The following is a 15203-nucleotide window of genomic DNA, read 5'->3' on the forward strand; positions in this document are numbered from 1 at the left end:
CCAAGGGATTATTTATGCAAATGTACTAAGCCATGAGATGGCGTATGAATTGGGAATCACAAGAAATTCAATACTGTAGGACATAAAGAGCAAGGATTAGAAGGAATGGGGTGGGGGGGGAAGAATTACAAAGAAGGGGAAATAAAGCCGAAGGAAAAAGTAGCATTATATCCTAAGCAGTCTTTTCTTTTTTTTTTTTTTTTTATTGTATACAAATGGGATACATTTTGATTCTCTGTACATGGAGTAAAGGCATACCATTCGTGTAATCATAAATTTACACAGGGCAATGTGTTGATTTTCTGCCATTTTTCCCCCTTCCCCCCCACCCCACCCACCCCTCTTTTCCCTCTATACAGTCCTTCCTTCCTCCATTCTTGCCCCACTCCCTAACCCTAACCCTAAACCTAACCCTAACCCTAACGCTAACCCCTCCCACCCCCCATTATATGTCATCATCCCTAAGCAGTCTTTTCTGTTATGTTATCAGTCCTGATTATAATACTGGGGTGAAAGGGAAACCTCAAATGAATCTTAATCTGGGAAATATTAAGGCCAGAGATGTGATACAGAAACATTAGTGGCTTATAGTAGTATGTGGAGGAGGATGGTTACAAGATTGGAGGAAAAAGGGTCACAGCCAGAGGAGTAACTCACTATGGTAAGACTGTAGAATAGGGACAGATCAGGAGGGGTGTTAAAAGCCATGTTTGGACTTCATTCTGAAGCAACAATAAAAACTCCAGATTCTGAATAGCAGGATTAATACTTTAGAAAAATCACTCGGGATACATTGCAAGAGAATGACTAGACATGGGGGTGGAAAGACTGGAGGTAGGAAAGCCAATCACACTGTTATTTGTTGTTGTTGTTGGACCCAAGATAAGAAGAGATGGTGTCTTGAAATGACTTGGTGACTGGAGAGAGGGAAGAGGGTTTGAGTGGTATAAGGAAGGTTAAATGAAAGTCAAATACTGATTGATTGGATGTGAGAACTGAGAAGAAAAAGGCAGATGACTTATGGGTTCTCAGTTTGGGCCAGAGGATGGATGGATGACACAATTCTCTTAGTAGAAGGCATTTTGGGGGAATGATGAAACACGTCTTTCATTGGGGATAAAGCACATCTTGTGGGTCTCTTTCCTTTTCCCTTTTCCCTTTTATCTGCTGGGACCCACCATTTTTCCTCCTCCAATGCCAATTCCTCCTCCAATACTCCCTGTCACTCCATCCTCTGTTATTGCCAGGGTAACAGTCTTCTTTCAAGCTCTCAAAACGTCTCCACTTTCTTCAAACACAGGGCCTTTGCACTTGCTATAACCTGGGTCTAAAACTGTTTTCCCTCCTCTTTGGCGATGTGACACTTTCTCATTCTGTAGAGTTCAGTGCCAGTGACTTTCTCAGAGACACCCATCTGATCCTGTGCCAGCTCCAGGGTTGCCTGCCCTTTTCTTCCTATTCCATTCTTTTACCAGTGAGGAACTTTTTAGTCTATGCCAGTCATTTATTTTTGTGAATAATTGTCTTGTACACTAGAGTATAGCCTTCATGAAGGTAAGAACTGTGTTTATTTCACTCACCACTCTTTCTGCAGAGCCTAGAACAAATGTTTATTGAAGGAATAAATGAGAAGAACGTCCTGCAGCTTAGCTGTGGCTGTCACCACAGAGGATCTTTGCTCCCAGGGTGAAATGACTCTTCTCAGACAGTTCTCAACAGCTGTTGGAGAAGTTGCATGGCTAATTCCCCGACAGCAATTTATCACAGGCTGTGCTGAAGCCACTGTGCATAGTTCAGGCAAAACTGTAACTTCAAGGCCTCAAGGAGTGACAGCTTGAAGTTCTGAGCTAGGAAACCACCCCTTTTGCCAGGTCTCTATAGGGAAGCTACCAGCAGGGGGCTTGCAGTTTTACCTGGTAGACAATAGGGACACATGCAACTGAGGGGCTCCCCTTCTGGAGTATTTGCCACTTTGCAGAACATGAACTTCTTGACTGTATACCAGATCCTGTCCATGATTTACCCCTGGACCCAGTTAAGTGCTGAGTTTATAAAATGAGCTCACTATGTATGTGTTAAGTAAACAAATGAATACATTAAAATGGTGCAACTGATCTGTTATCTAGATATCTCCCAACCTCCCTATTTATCTATCTCTATTTTTAAGTCTATCTTTGGTTCAAATCAGTCCAGAACTTTCAGAAGCAAGAAGCAGGACATTTCCTTCAATGAAGAGCTCCAGCCCTTATCCACCATTTCTGCTATACATACATTGTCCATTATCTGCAGTGGTGGGTGGGGGACTCTCTCCCTTGAGGTTGGTTAAGAACCCCAGGGCTTAGTAAAATGGAGAATGGGCCTTGGATCCCTAGTGGAACACATTTCTGTTCCCAGTGCTTCTTGTCGATGATACTTAAGGCTATTAAAGGCAGGTGGCTCGGGTGGGTCATCTTTTCCCTGCACAAGCTCAGCTGCAGACATCTTGGCTTCTGCCTTCAGTGTTGTATGCTTAGCTCTCAGTCCATCAAAGCACCATGGATTGGTTCCCCTCCTTCTTCTGCCTCAGAGAAGCAGCCTTTGGTCTCCTCCTTGCCCAAACCTTCAATTCCCATCCCTTCCTATCACCTGGACATGGGGCTGATCTACATCTCACCTTTCCCTTGCAGGTACAGAAGCCTCTGTGCTCTCCTTCTCTGTTGCCAACCCACTGGTGAAAGGCCTGGCAAATCTCCTGAAATAAGTGAGACCAATTCAAGGCTGTCCTTGAAGAGAAAGGAAGAATAGTCTCCTTTTCCTCCTCCTCTGCTCTCTCCTTCATTTCTTTTTAACTCTAGTATACAACAAGGCATCAATTATGTGCACAAGTACTCAATCTGTTAGGGATATGCATAAATACAAAGTCATGTGATTTACTGTATTTCATGAAGTCCAGGCTGCCTCAGCAGTAAGGCATGCCATCATTTTATCTCCTACTAAGAAGAAAAAAAATGCTGTCTTTTGCAAGTATTAAACACTGTGGATTGCATGCTGCATAACAATTTCAAAATTGTTCATAAGTGAGAAAAAAAGAGATTTTTTTTTTAGGATCAACGAAATCATACTGCATTATTCTGCTCCTAACTGATTTTAGTTAATGGTTGGACTCTTCATGGATATTACAAGTATCTATTTCATTGTAAAAATCATTCTATAGTATTCCAAATAAGGAGATGAAACAGTTTATTTGATCATTTTATCTACGGATAGATATTATTTTTGCATTTGAAAATAATGCTTAATAAAGATTCTTGTGAATTTTACAAATATTCTCAATTCCCAGTAGTGGATTTACTACACCGTATTAAATTTTGATCCTTACTATCAATTTGTTCCATCAAAGTATCTATTTGTAATCCTGCAATAGTACCTGAAAGTGTCCATTTCCCCAGGTCCTTATCCAATTCGGATAATATCTTCCATTTTATAAAATCTAGTTTACAAAACATGGTATGTTGTAATTTGTACTTCTCTGATTGCCATTGAAGGTAGGCATATTTTCTAATATTCCTTAGTCATTTTATTTCTTCTCTGGTACTTTGGTTACCCATGCCCTTTGCATCTTTTACCCTCAAGTTGTTCAATTTTTATTGATTTACAGTTTTTTTTTTTTAATGTAGTAAGGCTAATAGTCTCTATGTATTTAGTACTCATTTTCTCCCTATTTACATGCTTTGTTTTTATTGTTACTGAAAGGTAACCTTTTTGATTTCACTTCTTTGTGACTTCTGGATTTTGTGTTCCTTCAAATGTCTTCCAGGCTATGAGACTATAAAGTTAGTTCTTCAGAATATTCTTTGTGTGTATTATATGCATGCGTGTGTGTGCGTTTGTATGTGTGTCTGACTGAACATATAGTTTCAACATTTTGTGTGTCAAGAATTTATTTTCTTGTGGAAAGACTTATGTTTTCCTCTGAAAGTTTTTTTTTTCTTTTTCTCTTCCTTCCGTCCTTCCGTCCTTCCTTTCTTTTTGGTACTGGGGATTGACCCAGGGGTACTTTACCACTGAGCTACCACTGACCTTTCCATTTTATATTTTGAGATAGGCTCCCTATAAGTTGCTTAGGGGCTCGCTAAATTGCTGACGCTGGCCTTAAACTTGCAATCACTTTGCCTCAGCCTCCTGGGTTGCTGGGATTACAAGTATATACCACCAAGCCCAGCTTCCTCTTGTATTTAAAGCAATCTTTATTATAGACTAAATTTCTGTTTACCTGTACCTCCTCCTGAATTTTCAAGTCTACGTCCTTTGATACATTTTTTTCAATCCAGGTATTAATATCAAAGGATTTAATTACTGTGAATTTATATTTTTTTTTATTTTTTGGGTCAAATCATAGGAAAAATTAGATCAAAATATACATTAATTCTCCAAATATTCATTAAGCCTCTATGTGCCAGGCTCATTGTAAATACTTGAGCATATCTCATAACCTTTCTGAACCTTAATTTTAATAGTTTATTAATTAATTCCCTTTACCCAGTATTTTCTCAACTTTTATTTTTTAAAGCATTTTTTACATAAACTTTAAAATAGTTTAAGTTCCAAAAACAGTCCTTAGAAATTAATGCAAAACATTTACTCTATAAATTAATTTTCAGATAAAAGTCATTGAATAAATTAGAAAAATAAACACATTTACTATTTTGAATCTTCCCATTCAAAGCATTACCTTACTTTGATGTGTCCTAGTTTCCTTTTTTAAATAATGAGAATAATAATTTCAAATGCCTTATAACATTTCCAAGGAAAACTAAAGAAATTATGTAAGTAAAAATCTTAGACAATTCCTGGCACATTAAAAGAACATAATAAATGCCAGTTGCTATTATATTATTACTGTTATTATTATTCCCTATATTTTTAGGTTTTCTTTACACCTTTACAACACAACTTTGTAACTTTATTTCTAGTACTTTGTAGGTTTGATTACTATTTCATTTCTATTGTATGTTCTAATTGCTTATTGCTAACACATAGAAAAAAATGAATTGAAATAGACATTAATTATTTGAATATTTATTGAGTAGCCTAGATAACCTTTTCCCATTTCTTCTTCTGGTCTGGTTCTGATAGTACTGAGAAGTACCAAGAGCAGAGAAACAGAGTCCAGATAGAAGGGGTTAATATGCCATTTCCTTAAAAGTTTGGAGTGTTTGATTTCCAAAATCATTTCCAAGGAAAACTAAAGAAATTATGTTTCTAATTTTCCCTGTGACCAGTTGGGATACCCTGGAGAATTTCCTGTATTGAATATGAGAGTAATCATTGCCACCAGAATCTTTTAATATAGGCTGGTGTAAAATATGCCTTTGACTATCTACTTTGTAAATGCCCATTTTTTTTTAAGATCAGGAAACAGGTTGTTTTGAGACACCTGAGAAAACTCTGGTTGCCTAAGAAGAAGATACAACTCGGTGGATTTCAACCATCCCCATGATGCGTTAAGAGAGTTACTAGAAGTTTTAGATGTAATTCCTCAAACAAGAGGTGTCAGAGGGTAGAACTCTAGGTAGCCTGCTGAGTCCAAAAGAACATCATCTCCCTTCAACAAATTATCCAGGGGATTTATCAGTTCACTGAATAACTGAGTCACATCATTAATATCAAAAAGAAGAATATGATGAACTCTATGATTATTAGACTTTTAAAAATCTATTTATAAGTCAGCATTTTTTCAAATGTCAGAGGAGCTCAGATGGTTCATATTCAGCTCGTTTAAAAGTGAGTCTTATTATCCTGAACATTGTTGAAACTTTTCTTTTCTCTGTTCATTCTTATGAGGACGGCATCCCTCAAGTGTTACTGGCCTGGTTCCACTATGTCAAATGTATGCAGCAGAGAAAGGGGATACACCAGCAGCTGGAGTGGCTGAGCGGAAGGAAGGAGACTAAAACATATTAATCCCATTTTAAGCAACAGGCACTGTGTTGAATGCTTTCAGATACAATACCAGTTTATCCTCATAACAGTCTTGCAAGGAGAACGTTGCTATGATTAGGTTCACACGTGAAGAAACTGAGGTTCAGGGAAATAAAGATTTGAAACAGGGTCTGTTTAACTCCAAAGTCCACGATTCAAAAATGCCAGCTCATTTAGAATTCCAGCTAGAACTACCAGAGATCTTAGGCCAGGTCTCCAGGAATCCTTAAGATAAGACCTCAATAATGTGGAGGTCGAAGATAAGTCTCAATAAACTGGACTTATCCATGAAGAAAGAAAAGTTTCAATAAACTGGACTTATCCATGAAGAAAGAAGCTTCTTCACTGGTGAAATACTCCATCAAGAGTTCCCTTGATGGGCAAGTCAAAATCTTTCCAAGACAATGAAGACCTACCATCTCAATGGGAAGGCTGTTCTCTTGCTCTTTCGGTTCAAAAATCGACTTCCTGGAACCAGGTCATGCTCTCACAGTACTTTCCATCCTCTACTCTTGCTCAGTGAGTTGAGATCAGATGAACAGGACTGAGGAAGCTGTAGGCAGACAGAATTAGCAATAATTCTTTCCCACATTACTGCACTCCATTCTTCTAACATACCTCAAGTGCATGCCCTCGGCCAAAACAGATCTGGCAAGAGGAAGATTAACAATGATGACAAAAATAGTCCCTGACTTGATAAAACAAATATCAACTGGGTCAGGGGACAAGAACTGCCCATAACTAACCTTGGGATCTAATATGTTCTTCATTAGCACAGTATTGCACCATCTTAAGTATTTCACCTCATGCTAACTCTGAAGTTAGACCTTAAGCCACTGCCCTTGAACTTAGTCAATATTTGCAAACTGTGGGGGAAAAAAGAGGATATAGATCTGCATGAGGGGTAAATGGAAGAGATTCTAGAATAACTTCTCTGGCTTTCTGTAAGCTCACAATTTCCAATTTGTCAATCTTTCAGAACCAAACTTTGGAAACTTAAGTTCCTCAGGCAGATGTTTTCTGTGACATTGTGTGCACTGTGTGTGTGGGGGTGGAGCGGGGGTAACTTTTCATCGAATAAAATGTGGCTTTGTCTTGGTCTGAGCTCCCTAATTTCCTCTCAAGATAAGGATGAGCTCATTGAACCTATCTGGTCTCTAGATCAGTAAACACTCTGCATGGGGCAAATTCCAGCCCCAAACCCCTGGGCTCCTGCACTTCGGGAGCCCATTGATTTTCTCCCTCCTGAAGCTTCAGGGTGAGAGGTCAGGGCAGGTGGTGGCGTGGGTGGTCAGATTTCCTCTGTCTTCCAGCTCTGCTGAATTCTCAGATGTGGGAGCATTAAGTCTCACCGTGCCCAGAGCCCCAAACTTTTGCCATGACTTGTACCATCTGTTATTGTTGTTGTTATTATTAATATTGTGGTGCTGGGGATTGAACCCAGGGCCTTCTGAATGCTTAGACAAGTTAGAGTGATCTACCACCAAGCTACACCTCCAACCCCTGTACCATCTGTTTTGCAAGGAAGTTTCTTTTCTGATCCCTTAGCCTTGAACTCTGGTCTTACCTAAGTGAAAAGTTTCCCCATTCCACTTCCCTTCTCCCATACTGGTGGTAGGAACTGCAGATCCATTATCCCACTGATCAGAGCAAAGTTCAGCATTTGCTCTTTTGAAAGCAGGAGTCATACATAGCTCACTCCTGCTTATGGACTCTGCCTCCCTTCTTTACCAGGAGCCCTGTGAGGGTTGATTTGGAATGTGACCTTGAGAAAAGTTAAAAGCAATAAGGCACCAATGGTAGCATTTTAAATGCCAGGGAACACCGGATGGGGGCAGCCAGGTCGCCCACTTATCAAGGCTACAATAACTCTTCCTCTCTGACTTCCTCTTCCTCCTACCTTTTATTGAGCACAAGCTATACCAGGCACACACCCCCCTACTCCCAGCCTATCTTATTTGTTCCTCAATTCAGGGAGGAGGTGTTATGTCATGAAAGAACAAACTATGACTTGAAAGGACTTTAAAGCTAACAAATCATGGACTAAGCTTCAGATGCAGGTTGCTTGGAGTTTGTAGCCCAGGCCAGTGATGGTGCTGCTGCACCCTCTTGTCTTCTGGGGTACAGTCCCTGACTGCTGCCGAGGAGAGCTGGTCGTGCAGATGGGGAGGTCCTCCTTTTCTCTCTGAAGGCTAAGGACACATTTCCCCCATGCCTCTGCTCTTCTGTGTCTTAACGTGCTTCCCACAAACAAAAATGGTATTTGTTTCCTGAAAAAAAAAAAAAAATGCAAACACTACAGAAACGTATAAAGTAAATGCAAAAATTGCCCCTTACTTTTTCTTTGCTGACTTCTGTTCCTCAGAAGTAACATTTTTTTATGGAGGCATGTATTTATCACACATGGTATACATGCGCCTGTGTGTGTGTGTGTGTGTGTGTGTGTGTTCAGAAGTATGGATGCATGTGTTGGGTAGATACAAAGATATTTGAACTTTAAAAAGAATTCCATAAAAATGGATCCAATCCATGTTACATGGAAATATTCCTGTATTTACTTTTAAAATTCAACAACATATCATGGATAACTTTCCATTTCACTGTATATTTCAATGTCACACTTTTAGTGGGTAAATAATATTCCATAGGTCATAAAATCAAAATATAAATATTACCACTAAAAGTAGAAATAAAACCTTTTCAGAAAAGGTAGTTATAATTGTTGTGTGGCTGAGGTGACATAAGAGGGAAGTGGTCCTTCTTGGGATCAGTTCTAACCAGGCGAGGTCACCCAGTTTGTTGTAACGATTCATCTAGTGATGACTTTTGGTCTACTTGGGATTTTCCATTATTTCATATCCCTGAACATGCCTTGTGAAATTTAGACATATTAACTGAGGCCCTCCGTGCTTCAAACCCCAGTTGTCTGTGACTCTTCCCCATTCAGCCAAGGTCAAGCACTGGTTCTAGAAGGGACTTCACAAAGGAAGTACAGAGACAAAGCATCAAGGTTTTGACTTTTGAATTTCTAAATAGGGTCTTAAAACTCAGTGTTGAGACACCAGTCTTGAAAGTCAAGGCTTTTAATTTGCCAGACCTAACTTTTTTTTTTAAACAGTGTGATAGAAAAGAGTGTTTTTAGTTTCAAAAGCTCAAACACCAAAGAATCAAAGCATATAGCTTCATCTACAACAAAGAGCAGAGATAACACGTGAGGATCCAGCCCCGCTCACCCTCACTGGCTGGAAGAGGTCTCCCTGGGCTATGGGACAAAATGGCAAAGAGGTATGTAACTAGACCCTGTCCCTGTGAAGTGTCCCTTGTATCTTGGGCTAAGCCTGGAGCTTGAGTGGAGATGACAGGAGAGCCAGGTTCATTGGGATCTTGAGGAAAAAATTCACTTCTGTGTTCTCTCTGGCACCCAGGATGTAGTAGCCAGGCAGAAATGACTGGGGTCAGCCTATATGGCGTGGCGACAATAGGGTACCGACAGCTCTGTGAGCACCAGTAACTGAGGCCTCCACCACAAAGTGAGTTGAGAAAAGGGTCAGACTTTCCTGAGTTCAGATCACTGCAAAGAATATCATGAGAAAGGAGGTGAGTCACTGAGGATCTGGGGACACCTCAGTGGAACAGGGCATGGAGTTCTCAGGCCAGCAGTACAGCCCTGGCCATGTTCACGGACGTGGTCCTCTGATGACAACTTGGAATCCGATGACTCATGAGTCCTCTGCTCAAGGACCAGAGAGTACAGCATGGTGGGGACATCATAACCAGAGGCCTCCCCCAAGGACACCACACACCGGGAATCAAGAGCCCATGGGAAGAGAATAGAGCAGAAAGGGTTGGAGTCTCTTCTGAAACAGCGGAGCAGGCTTGGAAGTGCCTAGATTGCTTTCTGCCATCAGAGCAGATATAAGCTAGAGGTATAAATTAAGTTGGATTGTAGCGGGGAAGAGTCACCGGTTTTAACTGAACTGAAGATGTGCCTTTGTCATTCCTATTGTCCCATGTTTGCAAATATTTCGACAAGATTGATACCTAGATGTGGAGTTGGGGAGGCAAAGACATGCACCTTTAAAAATATTATGGGTGTTGCCAAGTTTCTCTCCAAAACGGTGGGACTGCTTGTTACCAGGTCTGTTGGACAGAAACTTCTGTCGTGTTCCTTGTCAAGTTCTGAATGATACAACTGTTTACAAATTTTTGCCAACCTGAAAGGGAAACAAAAGTCTTAAGAAATCTTTTGACCACTGTCCAATGCTGCAAGCTGCAAGCTTCAGTCTTAAATTCACTCGGAATTTTCCTTCTCTTCTGGAGCCCAAAATAGAGGAAAATTAAGACTGAATTAAAATTAAAGCTATTAAAATTAAAATGTTGAAAATAAGCAAATACATTTCATTTCTGTTTTCTGCCACAGAATCTTGTTACCTATAATGGCAACTTGCATAAGCTTGATGGAATTGCCTAGGGTCAGTCCTGCCTAAGCCAAACTTCATCAGTATGGTGGTTTGTCCTTTCCTCTTAGAATATAAAGAAATAGGTTTTAATTTTTATGTCAATATTCCAGAAAATGAAAATGTCATGATTCCTTTTGTGTAGAATAATAAACTACCTCTAATTGCTATCCTACATTTCTTTCTTCTTTGTTTAGTTATGGAAGGAAAGCCTTAAAGCTGTACTTGGATGAATCTGGCTTTCCCCAGAGACTGAGTTCTAAGGAGACATATTAAAATGAGACACGGTCTCTGAGTTAGGCAACCTGGCAAACGGAAGTCGCTGAAAGAGCAAAGGCTACTTGGCCCTTTGACACAGAAAAACTCAGGAGGGGGTACCACAGAGTGTTTGAAGTAGCTGACAGCATCAATATGAAATATTTGTCTTCATTCTCATTTGAAGGTAGAAAAAGCAAATAAAATTTATCAAGAACTTTCTCCTGCTTTTCATGTAGGAATAAGTCCAGTGCTTCCCCCCGTCAGTCTGAACCTGCTCATTTGTAGTATAGTATTATTTTACTATTGCATGGACTGTCCCAAAATAAAATTATAAATGTTAATGATTTTATTATAGAATGTGTATTTTATATCAAAATAAAATATTTTTATTTTATATTTAAAAGTAAATATTGGATTTGCTCAATTTTTTTGTTTTTATAGTTATAAATATGGGTTTTATGAATGAATCAAAATACATATATATTTATGTATTACAATACATATCTACTTATACAACATGACTTCTTTTGAATATATGATTGAATTCACCCAGAAAACTATAAAATCCAGGTACCTTTGGGGAAAGAGAAAAGTTTTGTTCATTTGTTTTTGGATTGTTTTTCCAATTTCATCTGTAGCATTGGTTTCTTATACATTTTTAATTACTCCTTTTTGCTTAGAAATTCATACACTTTGCCAAGATGTTTCATAAGTAACCCTAGTATTAACTATATCAAATCTTGGATTTTGAGTGGAGCAAAAAATATAAATAATACTCATTTGGTAATCTATGTGTCATTCATGATTTTTTTCTTAAATGCTGATACCTCTACTCATGCACATTTACCCGGCTCTGTGCCAGCCTTCAAAGGTTTTGCTCAATCTTCATGTCAACCGCTGAGCTATGGATGGAAATTTAGGGAGGCTGGTTTCTTTGTTTGTAATTTCCACAACTCTGGCAGAGTACAGGGGATTCGAACCCGGGCCTCCAGCTTGAGAGGCAGGCACTCTACGAGGTGGGCTATTTGGTCTGTCCTTGGATGGAAATTTAGGGAACACATTGTTTTATTGTTGTTTTCTCTGTTTATTAAAGATTTTTCCAGTTGTGAATAATCAGAAATAGAAGTACTGAATTTTAGAATTATTTCCCCATAGGACAAGGGTAATGACAATGACGAGAAATCTCTACCTCCAATTTTCAGGGTCTAGAAATACTTACACCAAAGAATTTCCAATACCAGTAAAGCACAGAGTACTATTTGCACAAGCACTGGGGAAAACCCAGTACTTTCTATACTGGCAGATTTATTTGCAGAGACACAGGCATTTTTTCCAGGGTGACTGCCAAACTATCTCCTGAGCTTGTCTAGCTAGCACCTGGGCCACTCTGCAGGGGGCTTTGCAAATAATACCCTCCCTTTGCCAGGATAGAGGCTGCCTAAGTGATTCTCTTCAGTGTGTTGTGGCACCTTAATCTTTCTAAGCTGCTCTGCTCCTATCCTGAGGTCAACCCAAGCATGGCTGCTGAGGGTGTGGCCACAGCAGCTATATGCCTAAGACTGGGGACAAGTCTTGAGAAAATGTCAAGAGTGAGCTTTGGGTGTTTGGAACACTTCTATGTTCTTCAAATTTAAACATCTTGGGAAGTTGGGATGGGTCTGGGTCTGGGATGTGTTCTTAGACCACAACTTAAAACAACTTGACAGCCAGGCACGGTGGCACACGCCTGGAATCCCAGTGGCTCTGGAGGCTGAGGCAGGAGGATGGAGAGTTCAAAGCCAGTCTCAGCAATGGCGAGGTGCTAAGCAACGTGGTGAGAACCTGTCTCTAAATATAATACGAAAGAGGGCTGGGGTGTGGCTTAGTGGTCAAGCACCCGAGTTCAATCCCCAGTACCAAAAAAACCAAACCAAAACAAAACCAACATGGCAAGGTGATAAAAGCCCCTGATTGGCTTTTGAGAAAGAGAATCTATTGTGATTTGGCATGAACCATGTGCCAGGCTTGGTGCTGTTTCTATAATCTCTTTTTTGAAGGTTTGATAGAAGTCACACATACTGTTATCTATTTTGTTGTATTATATTTAAAATTTATTTCATTTGTAGTACTGGGGATGAACCCAATATATGCTAGGTAAGCATTCTACCCTGCTCAATTCCTTTTTATAATTTTATCTTGGGATAGGTCTCTCGCTAAGTTGACTAGGCTGGCCTCAAACTTGTGATCCTCCTGCCTCAGGCTCCCAAGTAAGTGGCATCACAGACATGTGACACCATGCCCAGCATTATCATCTATTTCAATTTTCACATTCATCCTTAAAGATCTCTTACCTAACCAGTGAGGGTCATGAGTGATGTCATTATTTAGCAGAGAACTCCTTTCTTTAAAACTTGTGATGGTAAACCTTTGATGGAATTTACTTGTCATTTAACTTAATACACACATTCAGATCTTTTGTTGCCCCCAATGAAATCATTGTTGTTTTAAGCAGAGAAATCTTTTTTTCAATCAACGTTTTATAGTACTGGAATATAAAGACTCTAGAGCTGCTTTTGTTAAACGAGGTCTCAATCTGGTGGCCCCCAGATAGAATACCATAGTGCTCTAGAGAATTTTATTTCTAAAGTTTCTTTAGAGGTATTCATTCTTCTTCACAAGCAGAACCGTAACCCTGTCTCTAGTAGAGAATTGCCTCTCACCCGGTGAGTTCAGATGTAGGATTTAGGAGGACTCTCTGACCTTGGACAGGAAACAAGTCCCTCAATTGGAGGGGAAGAAAGACTGGGGGCAGAAATACCTAGACAGACCAAACAAGGTGCGAAGCCCAACCAGGACCGATAAGACCCAGCCTCTGTGCTGCGGGGAGGGTCAGCCACCATCACTTGGCTTCAGGCAACATAGCAGCTGACATGGAACCAGCACCCATGGATTCCTGTGCACCCACCACATGTCATTTTAAGCATGTACCCCTGGGAAAGAAGCACATTGAACCTTTGATAACTTAATGTTGGCTTTACCAGATGACTCATGGCTGTGAACAGAGGGAGGGCTGGTAGGACACGAGCACCCAAGACTTGGCAAGAGGCCAAGACACTTCCGGAAGGGAGAAGGAGCACGACTAGAGAAGGATGCAGTCACACTTGTTAGTCACACTTGACTAACTTCAAAATTTGGCCCTTGCCTGGTTCTTTGACCCCATCTCAGGAGAAGCAAAAGTATTGTGGGATTTTTTTTTTTTTTTCATGTAGGAATCTCTTGGTGAAAGTCAAAATAGTGGTTGTACCCACTAACAACCCCATAGTTAAAATTATTTTAAATTCTCCCAGAACAATGGAGGATTGGAATTGAATTGATAGGAGGCAGATTTTCTGATGCCCAAAGCAATACTCCTTAGATGATTTTTCCGGTCATTTCAAGAACTACCCTGTAGGTATTAACTCCAGTGTAAAGCCTCCTTCCAAAAGGTTGTATGGCTGATGAGGCGTATGGCGCCTCCTATTTCTTTGGTATTGTTCATAATTTTGCTTATTTTTCTATCAGCGGTTTTATAAAGTTGTGTCTGCTGTTTTCCTTTCTACATTCTTCCTCCGTATTTTGTGCCTTTCAGAAAACAAAAATGTTTATAGATCCCAGAATTTGGCAATATATAGCAAATATTTGATGTAAGTTCTGCTACTTGTAATCAGGGGCATCTATTTCTCATCCCAGCATGTGTTACTAAATGAATGTGCACAGAATTTTATCTGTTAATTTTGAAGAAAAACTTGTAAATTATTTATGATTGCTTTAATGAAGATAAAATGAATGAACTTCATTTTATTGTTAGCTTGTGAAGCTTATATGTTCCTTTAAAATGGGCACCAGTACCCCTTGAGATGTGTGTGGTACAAAGTTTGTGATTAGGTTCAGAACAGATCAGGGTTAAGAAGGGTGGTGCATGTTTTTCTAGACCAAGGCCATCAGATAATTTTGAGTCACTAAAGTAAGGATTTAAAGCTGTCTTTTAATAAAGTTTTGACCTTGCATTGATTCCAAGTACCCCTGTGACATTAGGGTCAAAATATAAAGTTTTCATCATTTTGGTGAGCACGAAAGAAATCTGAGACTAAGAAGATACTCTACAATAGCATGTGTAGACAGAAGGGTGGTATAGCTGTGGTGCATGGTGGATAGTTAAGTAAATCTCAAATAGGCAAATGACTTCAGCTAATTCTTGTTCCTCATGCAAGTGTTTAGTCCATTTTCAATTACTATGACAAAATACCTGAAACCAGATACTTTAAAAAGAAAAGAGGTCTAACTCACAGTTTGGAGGCTTAAGGTGATTTGACCCCTGTAAGAACCTCTTGGTAGATAGCACCATAGTGACAAAAGTTTGTGTAGGAGGAAGTTATCACATGATAGGAAGGGAAGATAGATTTAGGGACCAAACTTGCTCTTTTCTTTAAGTGACTCTTGCAAGAACTAACCAGGGTCCAGCGAGAAATTAATCCTTTCATAGGATGGCTCCCCAGTGATCTAATTACC

Source organism: Sciurus carolinensis, chromosome 12, assembly GCF_902686445.1.
Source record: "Sciurus carolinensis chromosome 12, mSciCar1.2, whole genome shotgun sequence".
NCBI lineage: Eukaryota > Metazoa > Chordata > Mammalia > Rodentia > Sciuridae > Sciurus > Sciurus carolinensis.